This window comes from Equus caballus, chromosome 3 (genome assembly GCF_041296265.1).
Source record: "Equus caballus isolate H_3958 breed thoroughbred chromosome 3, TB-T2T, whole genome shotgun sequence".
NCBI lineage: Eukaryota > Metazoa > Chordata > Mammalia > Perissodactyla > Equidae > Equus > Equus caballus.
In genome coordinates, this window is record NC_091686.1 from 117,728,265 (window position 1) to 117,746,265 (window position 18,001).

An 18,001-nucleotide genomic window follows, 5' to 3' on the forward strand; every position below is an offset into this window, starting at 1 on the left:
CTTTAAGATTTCTTTTGCAATCATATGTGTCTGGAATAAACCACCTGTGGCAGGAAATATGTCATAGGTTGAGGGATGATAGGTGGGTTTGCAAGTCATAGGTAGAGATTTCTCAGTTGTTCCAGGCAAACAGGATGGCACGTGTTGATCACACACCCTGCCCTGCTTCCTCAGTTCACCCTAGACTAGAGCACTGGTTCTCAGGCTGTAATGTGCATGAGAATCACCAGGAGACCTTGTTTAGAATGTACAGCCCTACATCTGAAACCCAGAGATTCTAATCATGGGTCTGGCATTGAAAATCTGCATTTTCAACAAGTGTCCCAGTGATCCAGAGAAAACACTGTACTCCAATTATAGAGGAAACTTGTCTGAACCTGGTTCCCCAGAAAACAGAGCTTAAGGCATTAATGGTCAACTACTTTACTAGAAAATTTGACCCTAGGGAAGCTGGAATGAAGGCAAATGGTAATGTGGCAGCTTAGGAGGAAGTGTCAATATGAAGAGATGACGCTGAGCTGGTTGAGCATTTTGTATCGTCCCCAAGTCATTGCTCCGTCTCACAGTCTCATGGTGCTCTCATCCTAAGATCTTCTCAAGCCACTGTGTCCTGGACAGTCCCTTTGCTGTGATGGAAGGGAAGAGTTTATCTACCAGCTTATATTTCCCACTGTACTTCCAGTTGTTTTCTGCACGGGCCCAAGTGAGTCTTGCAGCATCTCATGCTTCAGCAGCGACTGGAGTGCTCAGGGTTGGAGACAAGAGACTCAAGGTGTGGATATCAGCCTAGGTGCTGGCAGAGTGTGAAGTAGATGTGGAGTAGACGCAGGAAGGGGCTGACAAAGCTCATGTAGACTGTGACTCTAGCCGAGGTGGGTCCTGAGGGCCGGCCAAGAGGACCTGTGGCGACACAAAAACCATCCGATATTGACTTCTTTTTTACTCCATCTACTTGGAGAAGAAACTTTGCGTACAAGAACAAAATGGAGTCCTCAAAGACAAACCATAGGGACTGAACTCCCTATGGGCTGATGAATGAAACTCGGACCTGGAAACTCCTGTCTTCTCTCTTCCCCACATTCGCCTGTTTTGGAAGATGGACTGGAGAATGACACGCCTGGAAAACTGACCTGGACCAGACCGGGAAGGAGAAGGAAGCAAGCCTTAAGGATGTGACCTGGGGGAGAGGGCTTTATTCCCCCTTCTTGTCACTCACCTCTGTCATGAGAAGATCCTGACGGCCCTGCAGGGCCAGCATGGGCATAAAGAGAAGCAGGCACAGAGCAGGCAATGGAGTTTAGTCTACGAGGAAAAGGGGAGTGCTGAAGGGCTTCCGCGTTAGTCAGGCATGAGTTAGGTCAAGTCCAGACTCAGCTACTTTCTGGTTTTGTGACATTTAAACTCTCAGACTTCAATCTCCTTCCTTTTAAATGGAGATAATGCCCACCCTGAGAAATAGTGGCAGTGCTGACACAAGATACTACATGCACAGTACCTGGGACTCAGCCAGTGTGAGTGCCCTCCTTCCTTACCCACTGGCCTAAGGTGTAGTCTAAAGGTGTCAATACAAGCTGAAGACCTACACTTGGTCCAACCTGGTAGGATAAAAATTAAGTAGAACTTAGAAATCTTGTATGAGTCAGCAAAAAAATGGAGTGCATTTGACTGTGCTTATGCCGTTGGTGCTTATGCTGCTCAAAAGGCTGACGTGGCAATTGAAGGGTCCTGGGGGATGATTCAGGTATGGGTCCTAGGAATGGTTCCCCCACCTCTACCACAACCAATAGCAAAAGTTGAGGAAGCTGGGGCACCATGTCCAGAAGACAGGGCAGACTTTGTGTTGAAAGGCCTACAATATTTGAATTCATTATCTCAAGTGCTATTTAAACAGAAATCACAGCTGCTGTTCATAGGATCTCTGACCATCAGTGCTTCAAGATGGTTGAAAGCTATGGTCTCCCCCTGGCTATCATATTTGCATTCCTAAAAAAACTCAGATCATTTATTTAAAAATTACATTATAAAAGCATTGTTTCAATGAGGATAAAAGGGTGTTTGGAACTAGAGATTTGTGGACATTCATACTCACACTGTAGAAATTGTTTTTCTATAGGAATTTCCAAAATAAGTGTGTTTCCAAGTTATAAATGTATGGCTCCTTTCCTAAGGCTTCACTAACAAGTACCACAAACTAGGTAGCTTACAAGAGACATGTATTCTCTCACAGCTCTGGGGTCCAGAAGTCCTAATCAAGGAGTCAGCAGTCCATACTCCCTCCAAAGCTTCTAGAGAAGGGTCCTTCCTTGACTCGTCCAGCTTCTGGTAGCCCAGGCGTTCCTTGGCTGTGGCAGCAGAATGCTAACCTCTGCCTCCATCTTCTTGTGGCCCCCTTCTCCCTGTGCATCTCTGTGTCTTCACATGGTGTTCTCCCTTCTGGTGTCTCTCTTCTTCTTTTGAGAACACCATTCATATCGGACTGGTCACCACCCTAATAACCTCATCTTAACTTGATTATGTCTGCAAAGACCCTGTTTCCAAATGAGCTCGCATTCTGCTGTTCTGGCGGCTAAGACCTCATCATATCTTTTTGGAGGACGTAGTTCAACCCATAACAGACTCTAAAACCAAAACATCACTGAACAAATCCAGTCTTTAATTATACCTAACTTTTGCCCCTGAGTCTTTTCTCCCATCAACACCATCAGAATCACGTTGCTTTTTACACATGCCCATCTCATTTACACCCATTGTTAAGACACACCAGGTTCCAGGAGAGCCAAATAAAGCAGCAGTCTCACAAGCCCAACAGCTTCCCCGACAGCCCAGAATTGGGGCTGCTTCCCATCTGAAATTCTGCTAGATACCCAACAGGCCTGTATTGAAAATCCCGTCCTCTAATTAATCGATTAGAATACCCTCAATCCATAATGGGCAATCTCTCAGTACAGGAGGTCATGCCTTCATCTGAGACCTAATATTAAAAATATAGAGGTTTAATATTCCAATTATGTGGCATAAACTGGGAAATCTATTTAACCCTTTAATTTCTCTTTTCTGTCTGCAAATCTACAAAGCTGAGCAAGTGCTGTTCCAGGTACTGGGAACAGAGCGTGAACAAGATAGATAAGTCCAAGCCTCATGGAGGTTGTATCATTCTATTAATATTCATTAAGTTTGTACTATGTGTCCCTGCATGTTCTACATGGCAGACTTCAAGAGGGACAACTCCCCCGCAGTGGAGCGTGTGTTTCAAGAATTTTTCCTTCTTCTCTCCTTAAAATGCTTTAGAATTCTTTCCTCCGCATTTTGCATTTTTATAACCTTCTTCTCAGGATCCTTGTTGTTATGGACTGAATGTTTGTGTCTTCTCAAAATTTATATGTTGAAATCCTACCCCAAAATGTCATAGTATTTATGGGTGGGGCTTTGGGGAGGCAATTAGCATTTCATGAGGTCATGAACCCTCCCAAGTGGATTAATGCCCTTATAAGAACTCACGAGGGAGCTTGTTTCCTCTCTCTGTTCTCCACCCTGCAAGGACACGACGGGAAGTTGTCAGTCTGCAACCTGGAAGAGGGCCCTCACCAGAACCTAGCCTGATCTCAGACTTCCAGCCTCCGGGACTGTGGGAAACATCTCTGCTTTGATCGGCCTCCCAGTCTGTGGTGCTTTGTTAGAGCAGCCTGAGCTGACGCGGACACTAGTCTTCTCAGGGCTGTGGTAAAATCTCTTTTATACAATAAAAGGTATCTTTATCTTTTATACAATAAAAGATTTTCAATGTGTGATCATTAAGGAGCCATGATCCTACCACCTCAGAAAACCCCAGAGTCACAGAAGGTTCCCATTACGGGGACAGCAGCATGGACCGTGTGAAGAACTCCAGCCTTACGATCCGAGTCACAGGACCGCCAACTTTACTACTTCTGTGAACTCAGTCCTGACTTTAAGCTTCACTGTGCCTCTGTTTCCTCTTTTGAAAGATGGAAAAACTACCGGCTAGGACAAGGGGCCTGAAGGTTAGAGATCCAACTTTGTCCTTGCTCAATGGTTACCAGCTATGGAATCCACACAAGACTTGTAATTTAACTTCTTTGAGTCTCAAAAATCATGCTGAGCGGCAGGCACTTCATAGATGACAATCCAAATGAGGAAAGGCAAAGTTCAGGCAGAGTCTGAACATTGTGTTTATTCTCCTTAAACCAGCTATTATTATTCATATCTGCCATAAAGGGAAGAGAGTAATTTTGGTTTTCTTCTCCTTCCTCCTAGGAAAGAAAATATTAAAAAGAGGAAAAGAGAATGAAAGAGAGAGATTACAAACCCAGTCCCTACTAAAAAGCCAAAGGTCCAGCTCCATTTCAGGTGTTAAGCTTGGCTTCCTTCCTCTCATCCTCTGAGTCCTGCCTAGCCACTCTCTGCCCCACACGTTGTTAATCACCTGTGCTAAAGGAGGCCTATGGGTCCCTCAACGGTGTTCATGCTGCTTTCTTTTTTCTTAATCCTATTCTCACTTCAACACCTGAATTTAACCAATGTGATGACAGATGGTGTGGGGCCCTTTGCCCTGCCAATTTAGCGACCCTGGCGATGGTTCAGCCTCTGAGTGGCAAGGGAGTGATTTTGCTCACTTGGTTTAAAAATACCACAGTGTTTTTAACCTCCGAGAAAAGTGTTTGGCAAACTACCCATAGCAGATTTTTCTGTGTATATAGATGATGTCACATCTCCAGCCAGTTTTGTCTAAATAAGGCTTTGCTCAAAATGAATGGCTAGCTATGGCTGCCATTTAAATGTAGAATTGGGAGCCATAGCTGTGCTGGTCTGGAAAGAGATTTGGGTAAAAGGCTAAAACTTGGGCCGCTGTCTTGGTTCTTTCCCCAGCTTACCATGGTAGTTGGTCACTTCTCCTCGGAAGGACTCCACTTCCTCATTTGAAAATGACAGGTTTAGTCTACAGTCAATTCAGTTCAACTATTGCTGGATGATACAGGATGGGCTCTTGGTATTGCAATGGATTCCAAGATGAGAAACAACTACAGCCACCCGCAAGGAATTTATAATTTATTAAGACACAAATACTGCCAAAGTTCATCTCTACCTCAGAAACCTCTCCTGGGGTTCCTTCTACTTAGCAATCTCTTCTCTCCAGAGTTACACCTGACTGGGTCCTTTTCGTCACTCAGGCCCCAGCTCTGAATAAATACCACCCCTGCTGATATTCAACCCAAGACCACCTGATATAAAGAAAGCCCACCCCACACGTCCCAGGCACTCTCTGTCCTATTATCCTGTATCATCCCTTCATTGCACAGTACTTTCTCTTACGTATTTCTCTATCACTGGGATTTTACTGCGTACGGTAGCCTCTGCCACTTCCTGTTCCCACGGCCTTGGTAGGACAAAGGCCACTAATGTTCTGGAGTCTGCGGGGTGCCAAAGCTGGGAGGGGACATATGGAGATGGTGGGGACGAATGCATCTATCACCAGTGTGGTGAGAACTTGGTGACTGAGACTCTGCTTTCTCAAATGGGTAATAGCAATAATGATACCAACATGGGAGCATCATTGCAATGATTAAATTATGCATTTAAGCAAAGTGCCTAGAACCACGTCTAGCATATATGGAGGTCTTAATTAATGTTTGCCCAACGAGGCCTTTCTGGGGAAAAGTAGGGTGAACTAAGCAAGGAATTGGTATTTAATGGATATTCACTAATTGATAAACCACCTATCATTTCTGTGAATAAAGAATTAGAGAAGTCCAGGGAATCTGAGCAGAGATTTTAAGGAAAATTTCTTTCTGAATTTGCTTATCACACTCACCACTGTGATTTCCAAAGAACTTAAATGGCTACAACAAAACTCAGCTGGGAAATAAATCCAAAGTTCGGGAAGCTTGTTATGCTCAGAATGGCTCTTCGCCTCTGACCTGTGAGCTCTTACGCTGAGCCCTGGATCTACCTATCTTAGGGTCTGCCTTCTTGTAGGATGTGTTAAGGTGCTTGGGCAAGGAAGTGGGGGATACCTGAAGACCCTTTATGGAGAGAATGGAATTCTATGGGAACAACCCCATCTGCTATAGTTCCCCAGACATGACCGGATGTGTTTGAATGTCAACTCTGTGTATTTGTTGAGCTTTTTCCCAAGAGCTCCTTCTTAGCAGTCATGAAAATTTTCCAGCTGGTAGGATAGACCCAGGTGATATTGAGCACATCTGAAATCTGGCTGAGGACATGACAAGCTCATGCCAGGATTCCCCTTTCAAAAGTGCTAGTGTGATGAGAAAGAGGGACCATAGCTAATTGGAGGAGGCTCATAACGTGTTTCCTGAAGGAGAGAGGATATGAGATGAGAAGGGAAAAGCAATTAGCATGAGGTGAGCCCCTCTCAGGGGCCTGGAGTCAAACTGCCTGAAGCACTGATAAAAACAGGTGCTAAACTATAATAAATCAGAAAGGCTGGTGTTAATTAACCCAGGCTTCCACACAGGAGCTCTCATATAATTTGTAAAAAATACTTGGATTTTGATCCACTGCAGGAGACAGTACCCTCAACTAGGAACTGATGAAAGAAACCATACACCTACCGTGATGGTGTTGAACACTTGTATTTGGGAAGTGAATGTATGTGTAAATTGCATGGCCTAACCCCAGGCCTTGACATCATCCTGAGACCAGCAATGTGACAGGAACCTGAACTTGGAAGTCACCACGGCCTGAAAGGATGAAACAAAATACTACACAGTATTGAAATGCTGACCCAGGATCAGTGATTGTTTTAATCACCTAAATTATTTTTTTGCAAAAAAATTCAAAAAGAAAACTGAGGAGAGAGCAAGAACATTAGGAAGGTGACAAGGCTAGGTCAGGCTTTGCTAGGTCAGGCTTTGCCATCTTTTTATTTTTCCTCCAGCACATGGCCTTGGCATTAGTGAGAAGTTAATCAAGAATCAAATTGGTTTCTGCAAAGAATGTTTATTCATCAGAAATCAGTTTCTCTGGGGAAAACTGGGTGATGGCTCCTTCACAGGATCTCTCTATACTGTTTTAGCAATTTCTTGTGAGTCTTCAATTATTCTAAAACTAAAAGTTTAAAAGTAATAAAATATTTTTTAAAGTATAGGTAAAATTTCGGTTTCCCCTCACATGTACTCAATTCAGAGAAGGTGAAAAAAATATTTGAACATCTGTCGGAATGGGTTCCAAGCTGTTGACATGTAGTTATGCCCGTATCTTCTTATCGACCTGTATTTGCAAGATAATTTTGTCATTTCACACACTGAAAAATGCTATGAGGTTAGTAGCGTCACACTCCTCTTTAAAGGTGAGAAACGAGAGAATCAGTTCAGTTAGATAACTTGCTGAAATTCATTCAGTTTGTGGGGCGAGGAGGCATGTGAACTAAGCCAGTGTAATTCTGACAACCTTGCACTTCTACCCCCCAGCAGGGCCTACAAGAGCCAATAAAAATCTGCCTTCCCTTCATCCCAGGAACTGTGATCTTACCTGAACATAATTGAGCCTTAAAATCCTGTTTTTTGTTTTTTTCCTGTAATTCTTCCACATGATCTGCCCAACGGCTTCACGCCCGAGTAGACTAGCCGAAAGTGAAAACTCGGCAAACTCACTATGTCAAGTGTTGACGCAGAGATGTCCTGTTCAGACCCACAAGCAACACAGCATACATCTCACATCCTTTATTCGCAGATGTGGTAGGCCAATTATCCAGCAGTTAGTATTTCTGGTGGTCCCATATTATGTTTTAATGTCACTGTGAGAGGGCGCCACGGAAAACCAAGGGAGCCGATGTTAATTAGATGCCAGACACAGGACTAGACACTTTGTAGAAGGTAAGTAATTTAATCCTCACAGTCACTCCTTAAAGTTACCGTTCTCATCCCCATTTGACATATAAGACTCAGAATGGGCAAGTCCTTTGCCTAAAGCCAGGTAGCCTTTCAGTAATACATCTGGATAATTTTGACCCGACTTTCGAAACCCAAACTCCTTTGAATTTTCCCAATACCCTCTAGTATGACTCAGGGTCCAGGGACCTAATAAAGTATACAGGTGGGGGATGGAGTGTGGTAGGCAAGAGATAAGAACTCAGGAAGCAATTGACACAAAATGAATTGTCACCCAAATAGAAAATTAACATGAGGGATTCCTCAGACTGTGGAATGTGGGACAGGCAGCAAGAAAGAGGGAGACATGGGTGGAATGTGTGGGTGGCTGGGGTCAGATTGAGAAAGAATACAGCCCATCTCTCTGGCTGCTTCTGTGTCAGGCTTTCCCCTGTTCTCTCCACATTTCTGTCACCTATCACTTTTTTGGGTTCCTGCAGTGAGTGATACTGGCTCTTCCGCCCAGGCAATTAGACATACTACCTTTACTCTCTTCTCCCTTCTCAACTTACTTACATTCTTCCTTCCTCCCTTCCTCTCCCTCTTCCTTTTCTCTTCTTTTGGTCTAGCAAATTCCAATTCATCGTAAAAGTCTCAGCTTTCATAAGACCCCCCTCCCAAAGGATGTTTTCCCTGAGTAAAATATGCTTGCCTCTCGTCTACTTGTGGGTCCCCTTTGTTTCCGTCTCAGAGTATACAACATCCTGGTTATTATCTCCTATTCAATGTCTCTCTACTCCATTCGATTCTAACCTCCATGAGGACAGGGATAACATTTTTCTTGTCCACCTCTGTATTCCCACATCTAGGCCAGTGCCTGGCAAATAGCATGTAGGGGAGGTCAATAACTGTTTGATAAATGAATGAATGTCTGATCAGGTCCTGTTCATTGCATTTATCACAAATTGTAGTTTTGTAGGTGTCTGTGAAGTCCATTCATTTATTTTCTCCTCCTCTAGACTGTAAGCTCCATGGGGACAAGGAATAGGTAAGTCTTTCACCTACTCGAATCTTTAGCACCTAATAGAGTGTTTGGTACATTACAAACATTCAATAGATAATGAATGAATGAATGATGTTCCAGGAAAAAAAGCTATAAACATCACCTATATTATTAACCACATTCTCACCACACCAAAATATTTTCAATTCTTCTTTGGTAAAAAGCAGGGATTTTCATAACATCAGACTTGGGTTCCCATTGCAGTCCAGTCACTAACTAGATGCCAGCATGGTATTAAATTATTTGCCAATGAAGGCCACAATAATTCTCTTTGCTGTATCCATCCCTTGAATGATCTTCTCTCATATTCACTCTGGACTTAGCCTTGTGATTTGCTCTGGCTAATGGGACCATAGCAAACAGGATTCAAACAGAGACTTAGAAAAGGCTTGCCCAGTGGGGCTTCCCTCTCTTGCTGCACTTACAGCCCTGAGCCCATCACGTGTATGAGGCCTCACCAGCCAGCTGGATGATGAGAATCCAAGTGGAGGTGAACTGAGGCAACTGGCTGACTTCCTGCCAACAAATGGACACATGAACGTGACAGTGCTAGATCATCCAGCTGCCTGCCAAACCACCAGCAGAGACCAGATGATGAGTTCCTGTCGTGGGTTGAATTGTGCCCCACCCTCACTGCCCAAATTCACATGTTCAAGTCCTAACGTCCGGTGCCTCAGAATGTGACCTTATCTGAAGATAGGGTCTTTAAAGAGGGAATTAAGGTGAAGTGAGGTCATTAGGGTGGGCCCTAATCTTATGTGATGACTGATGACCTCATAAGAAGGGAAAATGTGGACACAGACACAGGGAGAATGTTGTGCGAAGATGACAACGTCCATCTACAAGCCAAGGAGAGAGACCTGGAACAGACCCTTCCCTCACAGCCCTCAGAAGGAACCAACCCTGCCAACACCTTGGTTCAGACTTCTAACCTCCAAAACTGTGAGAAAATAAATTTCCATTGTTTTAGCCACCCACTTCGTGGAACTTGGTTCTGGCAGCCCAGGAAGCTAACACAGATCCAGCTGGAAAGAACCAGCCCAGCGACCCACACAACAGCAAGCTAAACAAACTGGTTATTGTTTTAAGCCCATGATGCAACAAAAGCTAATTGATAAAGTGGGTAAATTACTTGAATTTCTCTAGGCTTTAGTTTTCGCAATTTCAAAATGAGTTTAAACGTATTTTCATCACACGGTTATCTGAAAGATTTCATGGGAGTTTTCACAATTTCAAAGTGGGTTTAAACATATTTTCATCACTTGATTATCTGCAAGATTTCGTAGGACAATGCCTGCAAATTGCTCAGCACAGTACCTGGCACATAACCAACATTTAAGGAGCACTTCTTTTAGTGTTACCTTTGGAGGGTATGTTAAGTCAAACCTGAGTTATTTACCCAAGCAAATATAAACTTCTACCTTTGAGTGTATTTCAAGTGATGTTGAGGTTTATCATGGAATTCAACATCAATTTTCATAAAACTAGGAGTGTCAAGTGGCGAGTGCCTGAAGAGGACAGCAGACACTTGCGAGGACTTGCTGCCAGCTTAAATGAACCAGGGTTGAGGCGGAGAGAAATTAAAATGTACTGAGCCCCTAATGCGTGCCCCAAACCTTGCTACACGTCTTTATTTACATTCTTTTTTCACTCTTTGGAATATCTCTATAAATGTTATTACCCCTCAATAATAGACATGGAAACTAGTTGAGAAATAAACTACAATTTGCCCAAGATCGCATGACTAATCATTAATATAGCAAGAATAAGATCCAGGTGTTTCTCATCCCAGATCCCATGTTCTCTCCATAACACCTGAGGGATTTGGTCCATGTGTCTCGGGTGGTCTCAGGAAACCACTGACAACATCAAGTCACAAGTGCTTGGTATGCATGTGAAACAAGACTAGCAAAAGCCATAGGCTCGAATCTTGCTCAGCAATCTGTTTTAGTGTGTTCTCGTAGTTGCGAAGTGTGGCATAAGGACACTGTGTGACTTTAAGGACACTCCCTTTGGGTTCGGAGCCCTCAGCCTCTTACAGCTTCGTTTATTGCATGCATTTCAACTCACGAAGAGGAAGTCCCGCCAGCACAAGGTCATACCACCTTAGGTCTGTGGCTGCATTTCACAGGAAACCAAACCTAAAACAGACCTAGGAGGAGCTTTCTGCTAAAAGACACTGCTCAGCATTGAGAATAATTCAACCCGCTGCCTTACGGATTACCAGCTCCTGGCGCTGCCCGCGATGCCGCCACAGCCCCCCATGCAGGAGACCGACATCTCAGCACAGGGCCTTTTGCGGTCCCCACGCTGTTCAGGTAAACTAAGTAGGCCAGCTCCATCTGAGTGGTCATCTCACTGTCCTAAATGATCAGTAGGAAAGAGCTGATACCAAGCAAAAAAGGTTTTTCTAACGTGGACTATTGGGCCTTCTGTAAAGCATCAAACAGCATAAAGAAAGCCAGCTCCCTTAACTCAGTTTTTAAAGATCCCTTCATTCTGCTGGAGGAAAGAATCAAGATACCTACCCATAAAAAATTAAAAGACTAAATGTTTTCAATCTTCTCTTCCTGAAGCTGGGACTCCCTGACTGTTTGCTACTGAAATCCAAAGGCCAGGCCAGTTGCTGGCTTCTTTGGCTGACCTTCATAAGGACAGCTCCGTAGAAAGGCAGCCTCAATTCAAAGTAGGCCGTTGAATGTAGAAGTTAAATCCTGCAGCCCCTGTGGATATATATTTTTTAAATTTTCTAATTTGAAATGGTTTTCTTTCTGCTTTGGTGTGACTTTGGAATCTTGCAGAACGTCCTTCCACTCACAGGATGAGGAGCCTGAGAGTGAGTAAAGTTGGCATAAAATGCTCACCCTCTAAGGGCACCAGGAGGCATCTCTGCAGGTTTTTCTTGGAAAGAACAAACAGAAAATAAATTGGAGTGAGACAGATGAGAGTATAAGTGTGATCAAAGTCTCTATACTTTGAAAGATACTGATGTGGCTGAACTTTCCCAATACTGATTTTACTACTTTGTGCCGATGTTACTTACCTGATTAGCCTCTTTGTCTATGTAGTGGAATGGCCTCTCAATGATGCTGTTCCTTTGGATTCCCAGGGGCCACTCAAACCACAGGAAATGGTTATTTCAAAAATCAGGGGGGCTGGCCCTGTGGCCCAGTGGTTAAGTTTACGCGCTCTGTTTCGGCAGACCAGGCTTTCGCTGGTTCGGATCCTGGATGTGGACGTGGTGCCACTCATCAAGCTATGCTGAGGCAGCGTTCCACATAGCAGAACTAAAAGGACCTACAAGTAAAATATACAACTAAGTCCTAGGGGCCTTTGGGGAGGAGAAGGAAAAGAAAAGGAGTGGCAATAGATGTTAGCTCAGGGCCAATCTTTAAAAAAAGAAAAAAAATCAGGAAGACAATGGTAGGTCAGGCTAATTGGAGGTCTACCGGAGCAAAGAGAAAGCTTCAGAAATCCTCTGAGAAACTTAAGATAAAATTTGCCCTGGATAGGCAGGAGGGGCAACTGGCATCCATTTAACTCCATCTCTTGCTGGGCAGTCTATATGCATTAACTCACTTAATCCTTACATTCAGCCTTGAGAGTTAGGCATTACTTTCCTCTGTTTACAGATGAAGAGCTTGAGTGGTCCAAGTAAATGTTCAAGGTTGTCCAGTCACTAAAGTCAGTAACTCAAAACTACACTGATTTGCCCCTGAGCTAACTGGTAGGAATGGTGGCCAGCGTTCCTTGTCAGCTTCATAGAGTTCGTCTTGAATCCATTCCTGGAGTAGTCTTTGACACCAGCTATCTTAAGAGTGATATGCCTCTTTCTTCTCTCCAAAGGGCCCTCTCAGATGACTCCAGGAACAAGACCATTCTAAAACCGAAGGTCATAGTTTTCTGTACCACCTGGCCAGTGCTGGCCTTAACACCAGGGGACTCTGTTTCTAGCTCACTTTGCCATGAGTCAAGTGCTGTCTTGGAAAAGCTATAGGATTTAACATCTGACCAAGTTGGTCAGGATCAAAACTCTGCTGCTTGGACCAGGCGTGTTACTTTATCCCCACTGGTCCTCAATTCCTGCATCTTTACAATGGAGCAAGATCACATAACACTTGTATTGACAACTATTTAGCCTCAGTAATATGATATTTATATTAAATGAAATATGGTACATACTTAACGCTTAGTATGTACTCAGTAAATGTGGCTCTTTCTCCATTACTCTCCTTTCCTCACCCCAGATCAGCTCTGGCCTTATCCCTAAAAGATGTCCACAATCATCATGGAATTTATTAATAGAGATAAATTTATGAATATCTTATTTTAATAATCTCATTGGAGAATAGTAATATACCCCAGTTGCATAGCTTTGTACAATCTGCAGAGCTTTCAGACACATTTTCTCATTTAATGATCTTAATAACTTAATGAAGTAGGCAGGGCAATATTAGGCCATTTAAAAGATGTTGAAAGTGAGGCTCAGAGAAGTTGATGAGGATGGAAAGCATAGTGAGACAGAAAGAGAGGAGGCTTTGAGATCAGTCAAAACTGAACATAAACGTAGCGTGTAACTTAATTATGTGTCTTTGGGTAAGTAGCTTAACCTCTCTGAGCTTTGGTTAGCTATTGGCATTTTGTAACTTGAAACTGGGTAGAATAATACATTTTGTGGGTTGCTATGAGGATGAGAGCGAATATACATACAGTGTCTGACACAGAAGAGACATTCAGGAAATGGATAAATGGCAGCCATGCAGTGTTGTTACCAAAGTCACATGGTGAGTGGCAGAGCTAAATCTAGAAGTATGCTTTGGTGAATACCACTACATAAAGCAATTATATCCACCCTCAGAAGCAATTGCTAAGATCTACCAAGACCTGAGTTCTAGAGAGTTCCTCCAGGCTATTGACGACATGTCCTAGCATGAGAAAGATAGAATGTTTGAAGGGGTTAAATTATTAAACAGACATAAGTACTGAGTCTAAATTAGACTTAAGATTTTTAACAGACTGAGCCAAAATTTCTAGTGATTTTGCAAAGTAGGTTATCAATAAGACTGAGAAACGTCACGTTAAATAGGTCAGTTATCAGTAACCTAACAAAGAAAAATAACCTTGAAAAACAGAGTTGTGGAAAAAAGCATTATGGGATTTTTTGTGGTTTTTGTTTATTTTTGTTACCCTTGTGGACCAAATACTTTGGGATATCATCATGATTATTCAGCTTACTTTTAATCATGTCCTCTAAATAGTAATGACTTATAGATTGCCATTTGAGTGCCTGCTATATGTGGACAATAAATACTGATTGCTTCTCTTTCTTTTTTAGTAAGTATACCTATTCTTACTCTATAGAAGAGGATACTGAGGTTCAGAGAGACTCCATACCTTCTCTATTTCATATAGTGGATAAGAAAGAAAGTCAGAAATGGGACCCAGGTCTACCTGAATCCCAGGCTCCTTCTCTCTGCCTTGTGCTCCATCGGTGCCCTGCTGGATATGTTCAGGGTCATGATCACAACATTGCTTTCTTTCAAGCTAACCAACACCATCTTAGGACCTCCTGGATATACTACGAGCCATAGAAAAACATGTGTGTGAATTTTTATTATGATTATTCCATTGGTGTTGCTAACTGCAACACAATTTCCCAAACACCTAAGATGAGCCAAAAGGTCCAGACACAGCATGGGAATTCAATATCCACGTGCTTTAGGGCACAGCCTTTCATTGCAGTGGGTTCCCTATTGAATTTAGTGTGAGATAAAGATGAGGAGTGGCTAATAGCCCAGGCCCAAACTCTGAGAGGGTTGAAGCTTTGTGGAGTCCCTAAGGACCTGCATTTGGTCATCAGCTTTGCAGAGGCAGAAGGCTAATTTCATCCAAGGCCCTCAGAGTTGCTAGGGCTTAAGGGGTTAGCTCACTCTGGCATTCTGGCCCATACATCCATCTTCTATAACTTTGTTCGATTATTAAGAATGTACTCAAGTTGTAAGTTCCCTCACAGGAGGCAATCTACACAGGAAAACAAGTTACTGTCAGAAGGTAGGTTGGTGAGCACAAAGTCAGAGTTCTTGCAATGCTGGATTCACCAAGCTATTGATGGTCCAACGTCTTGATAGGCACCTGAGAGCCAGTCTGCCTCATGAGTACCTATGAATATTCATAGGTCAGGTCACCCTGGGCAAGTCTAGGCATCTCCTGACCAGCTCCATCTCTCGGAGCATTCTCCACACTCTCCTTACCCAAACTCCAACTCTGAAGCTCTTTCTACTACACTGCTCCATCCACTCTTTGAGAAATAGATAATCTGGGTTGAATTCAGACTAATAGTTCCCAGCAGTATGATTTTAGGCAAGTTATTTAGCCTCTCAGAGCTCAGGTTATCCTTTATAAAATGGAATTGCAATACCTACCTTCTGGATTTGTGGCAAGACATGAAATACAATGTGTATAAATTACATATTGTAGTGCCTAGCAATTATTAAGTGCAAAGTAAATGATAGTGGCAATATAATCATTTGTAGCATAATTATCATGAGTTTATTTTATGTTCAGACAAACTGTCATTAAATTCCTTGGCCTTTTCTCCCTTTTTAAGAATTTTGATCTAAATAAGTCCTATTTTAAGATGATTTCCACAGAAAGCTAATTTCTTCATTTTCCTATTTGTTTTAATCATTCATCTATCAAAGCCTTGGTAGTATCTTACAACTTCCCAAGTGTACTGATCCTCTGAAAACATTAAGATTTAATGAAAAAATGATAAAAATTTCTTTAGAACTCTTCCCTTGGCAATTTCAAATCCTCAGGGTCCTTCATGGTATTGATACACAGAAATTGCTCAATAATTACCTGTTGAGCTATCTCGCATAACAGTTCGTAGTTTACAAAATTCTTTCACTTCCACGATCCCATTTGGTCTTTAAAACCATCCTCTGAGCAAAGGAGGATGAGCGTGTGTGTATCCCCATTTTTTAGAATAGTGATACTGAGTCTCAAGTTATAAAATTCGCTGTACAGTTCACCATACCTGGCCTTAGAGATCTGCCTCACCTCTTGCTGGGTGACTGATCCCAGATGAAAAAGAGGGACAAAGCAAGAATCAATGGTGTGGAAGAAGTTCAATTCAGGAATTAAGTTCTAAATGCACTTGAAGTTACAAACGAGGAGATGATCTCATCTGAGTCCATACTGTGCATTTGTTCGGTAGACAGATTTGGCTCGAGAGGACTCTCACTGAACAAATGACAGAATTGTTCAATATTGAAAAATCTGGGTCATTTGGATTGTTGCCGTACAATGGAATCTAAATTAAACAAGATGTCCTACATAGGGTTCTGGCATTCAGTTAATGGTATCATTATTATCGTTATCATTATTATAAATTACATTACTTTTAGCCCAGTCTTGATTAGATTATTTTAGTGCTCCTTCTTTGGATTTTGAGTTTCTCTCAAACTTCTTTAAGGCCCTTCTTATCAATAACAGCTCCTCAGAAAATCATCAGCATTCAGCAAGTGCTTACTAAATGACTGTTTTAAGAACAACAGTGCTTTCACACTGGTCTTAAGATGTCCATGGGGGAGGTAGGGCTGGCCAGACCTGTCTTCACACCAGGGTCAGCCTGTAAGTTGTAAGATATGTATATATAGCAATCCCTGAATCTTGGTTTATTTTCTTATATCTTTTTTTCCCCTAGAATTTCCCTTTGGTACTGCCCCAATGCATTAATCCTTCAATGGAAAGTCCATCACAGTTGGGGATGTTCTGATTCATCTGGGCCTGGCAGGACCTGCCCCTAACCAGTCTGATCCTGCCATCATTTATGAGAGCTAAAGGGAAACAGGGCAAGGTGAACAGGTAAACCTTCCAAAAAAATAAGGAAACATCTAATTAGGCTCTTGATAATCTACTTTTTTTTGCTACAGTTTCATTTTATCTGCATAGTAAAATAAGTTTAATGATAAGAGAGCAGAAAGAGGGAAGATTAGAGACAGGAGGAGGAGGTGAAGGAAGGAAAGAGGACAGAAGGAGGGAAGGAATATGAGAAAACAAAGAGTGAATGAGAAAAAGAGAGGATCAAGAAAGATGCTCTTTACCACAAAATGGAAAAAAAGGGGAGAGAAAAAACCTTACCACTGAAGGAAGGAGTCCTTTCTGCAGAAGAGAAAAGGAGTTGGCTTCTGAATACAAAAAGCAGAAGGATTAATAAATTCCAAAACTACCCATTGCATCAGTTCATTAAGGGTGTTTTCAAGAACATTTAAATAAAAAATGGATGCACACGCACGTTGCCTTGAGACACTTCAGGGAAGTTACTTGTTACCAAGGCAGTTGCAAAATCTTTTTTAAAAATATGCCCATACTTAACAGCAGAAAAACTAGGAGAGCAGACTCCCTTATTCCTCAAAAAAAAATCTATAATAACAATCCATTTGACTTCAAATGCCCCTATTCATTGGAAATCCAATAAAATTAAATGTTACATTTAATTAAATTTAGCTGATTGCCCTGACCAGGATATAGAATTACAAATCAAATCAGCATACATCTTCCTCTAAGTAGGAGCATCTCTAAATTGTAACTTTCTCATTTTTGATATGAAAACAGAGAAAAATTGCATATAATTGTGCATCTGAGAAATTTTGGTTTTAACAGGTTTACTCAAAGTTCATGCGTGTGCTTGCACACGTACACACAGACACACACACACACACACACACCCCAGCCCCCTCTTCCCCAAATGTACACACACCACTTCCTTCCTCATCTGCTAATAGCATTCCTCATTTTGGATGTGTGGGACGTGACTGTGGAGAGAATCAGATGTATGTTGTACGCATCGTATATTCGGTCCTTTTCTGGTGTTCCTGTTTTAATGAGAAAAAGCAGCAAGCCTTAATTTAGACCCTCTCTGCCAGCCCTGACCCAGATTTAGCAATGCAGCTACATCTCACCTTCCTGACTGGTCCTAATATTTTCTGCCGGAATTCCTAGTTGCCTTCTGGTCCTTTCCTAGATCTTTTCAGGTACATTGTCATTATTAGAATGACGTTTCTTAAATTTTAAAATAAACAGAGGC

The 18,001-nt window shown here is 42.3% G+C and overlaps 1 protein-coding gene across 3 annotated transcripts in view; it reads left to right on the forward strand.

Annotated features, from left to right (window-relative positions):
• The first annotated feature begins 10,957 nt into the window (after positions 1 to 10,957).
• Positions 10,958 to 18,001, forward strand: part of CLNK (cytokine dependent hematopoietic cell linker) — a 154,540-nt gene continuing 147,496 nt past the window's right edge. For 2 of the 3 annotated variants that reach the window (XM_070262704.1, XM_070262703.1), the window contains exon 1: positions 11,031 to 11,228. The gene's annotated coding sequence lies outside the window, so the exon portion shown is untranslated. Of the gene's footprint in view, positions 11,229 to 18,001 lie in introns of all 3 variants that reach the window. The other variant, XM_001499285.6, reaches the window with a different exon arrangement.